Source organism: Gracilinanus agilis, unplaced genomic scaffold (assembly GCF_016433145.1).
Source record: "Gracilinanus agilis isolate LMUSP501 unplaced genomic scaffold, AgileGrace unplaced_scaffold1488, whole genome shotgun sequence".
NCBI lineage: Eukaryota > Metazoa > Chordata > Mammalia > Didelphimorphia > Didelphidae > Gracilinanus > Gracilinanus agilis.
In genome coordinates this window covers 1-1,933 of record NW_025345675.1, presented here as the reverse complement: position 1 = coordinate 1,933, position 1,933 = coordinate 1, and the positions used below count along the sequence as shown (strand labels likewise).

At 52.5% G+C, this 1,933-nt stretch overlaps 1 long non-coding RNA gene across 1 annotated transcript; it reads right to left on the bottom strand.

Annotated features, from left to right (window-relative positions):
• Positions 1–535: 535 nt before the first annotated feature.
• LOC123254100 lies at positions 536–1,753 on the bottom strand. The gene is made up of 2 exons (XR_006506652.1): positions 1,436–1,753; positions 536–816 (listed from the first exon to the last, which is right to left on the bottom strand). It is a non-coding gene; the product is annotated as an uncharacterized LOC123254100 (long non-coding RNA).
• Between the last annotated feature and the right edge of the window lie 180 nt (positions 1,754–1,933).

Genomic DNA, 1,933 nt, shown 5'->3' with positions numbered 1-1,933 from the left:
GAGGGGGGAAGCAGGGTGGGGGTGGGGGGAAGGGCCCTGGGACCCAGTGTGTCCCAAACCATGGGGAGTGTTGAAACCGCCACACCAATAAACACCTTTTTCCAAAACCCTGTCTGTGGCTTCCCTGTCCCAGAAAACTGGACTCCAGTCATTCTCTGAGAGGCTTCAGCACCCAGTGTCCGGTGGGTGCCTTTAGGTGGGGATCTGATTCACCAAAAGTACACTCACACAACCCAGTTCAACCCCCAGAAAACGCCACCAACTTAGAGCCAACCTGGGAGGAAGTCCAGCCCCTCCACCACGACACATGCAACTAGTCCTTCAAGTTCTCAGACAAAGCCTGGAAGAGGGAGTCCAGTTGGCACTCCCTCATCAGTCCAGGACTCGAAGTCTCCAGTAAGGGAGGACTAGATGGAATGAGGAGAGCCGAGACCCCCAGCTAATATGGATCGAAGTTCCCAGCTTAGCCTCGCAAGGTTGAGAACCCACCACTCACAGGGTCAACCCAAAAACCCCCACAGAACTACCAAAGCGGTTAGGGCAAGGGGCTTTAATCGAGGTAGGAAGCTGGATCTGGGAAGGTGCACAGAGCCTCAGGCCTGGGGCTTCCAGAGACCAGGGTGATGGAACAGGGAATGAAGGCTTCCATCGTCTTTAGCCGAGATCTGGCTTGGGTGACTGGAAGGTACTCGAGGGTTTCTCAGTCAGTCAGGGACAAAGGTCCACCTGGGGATTCTTTTACACCTGGGTGGCTGTCCGTACTGTTCGGGGGGCTCCCTTGGGGCTGGCAGAAGAGACCTGGCTGGGGACCACAACCTGGGAGGAAGGAAGCACTAGACTGAGCTCAGGGTCCAGGGCAGGCAGGAAGCGGTAGAAATCCCTGGGTAGGCCACCTCACCCAGAGAGAGAGAGAGGAAAGCTCACATGAGTGAAGTAGGAATTCTCACCACCATCTTGAAAAGAGCAGGAAGAAAGAGGATGTCCTACCCCAACCCGGGAGGAAAGAGGAAGTCCTTCTCCAGTCTGGTTAAAGTGGACAGCCTTGCACCATTTTGTGAAAATAAAAAATAAATACAGCCACCCCTCCCTGAGAAGTGAAAATAAGTCCTTCCCCTACAGTGGGAAGGAACAAGAAGTCCCACCCCATACTGCTGTTGTTTTTAAGGAAGCCTTTGATAGGATCCTGGGCTTTGAGCTCAAAAGGACCACAGGATTCATTAGTTCAACCCTCAAGGCCCAATAGAGTGGCAGACTTGCCATTTGAATCCAGGTACCACAACTGCAAATACCATTTCTCTTTCTTTACAACAGAGGCCTCCCACCTCAAAATGCTTTTTTTTGGTGGGGAGTCTCATCCTTCTACCTTGTAGAGGGGGGAAAAGCTGCCCCCTGTCCCCCATCTGAGCCAAGTACTTCTCACTGCACATCTACTCACAGGGCAAACCCAGGTTGGACTGGGTTCTGTAGCAAAACCATTGGAGGCGGGCTGTGGGATTCCCACAGGGGTTACACTCTGGGTCTTCTTCTCTGGGGTGGAGGTGGCAGGGGGAAAGATCATGGGCTTCTTCATGTTGTTTCCTACATGGTAGAAGGAAATAGAGTAAGTCTATGACTGGCCCACTGGATTTCTCAAGCTCCCCTATCTCTGACCGACCCTGGGTCTCCTCTGTGTCTTCCCTTGTGGTTTATTTCTTCTCATTGACCAAATTAGTCTACATAAGGTTTTCAGCTGGTGAGTCCCCACCGGTCATGGTTCTGCTCCCTCTTCACTGTCCAGATTCCTACCTGCTTTTTCCCTCGGGATAGGGTTCTCATCTAGTACATGTATTTACTTATTTACTTTCTCTCTCCCTCCCTCTCCCTTCTGCTTCCCCTCCCTCTCTCTCTCTCTCTCTCTCCCTTCTCCCTCCTCCTCCTCCCTTCTCCTTCCTCT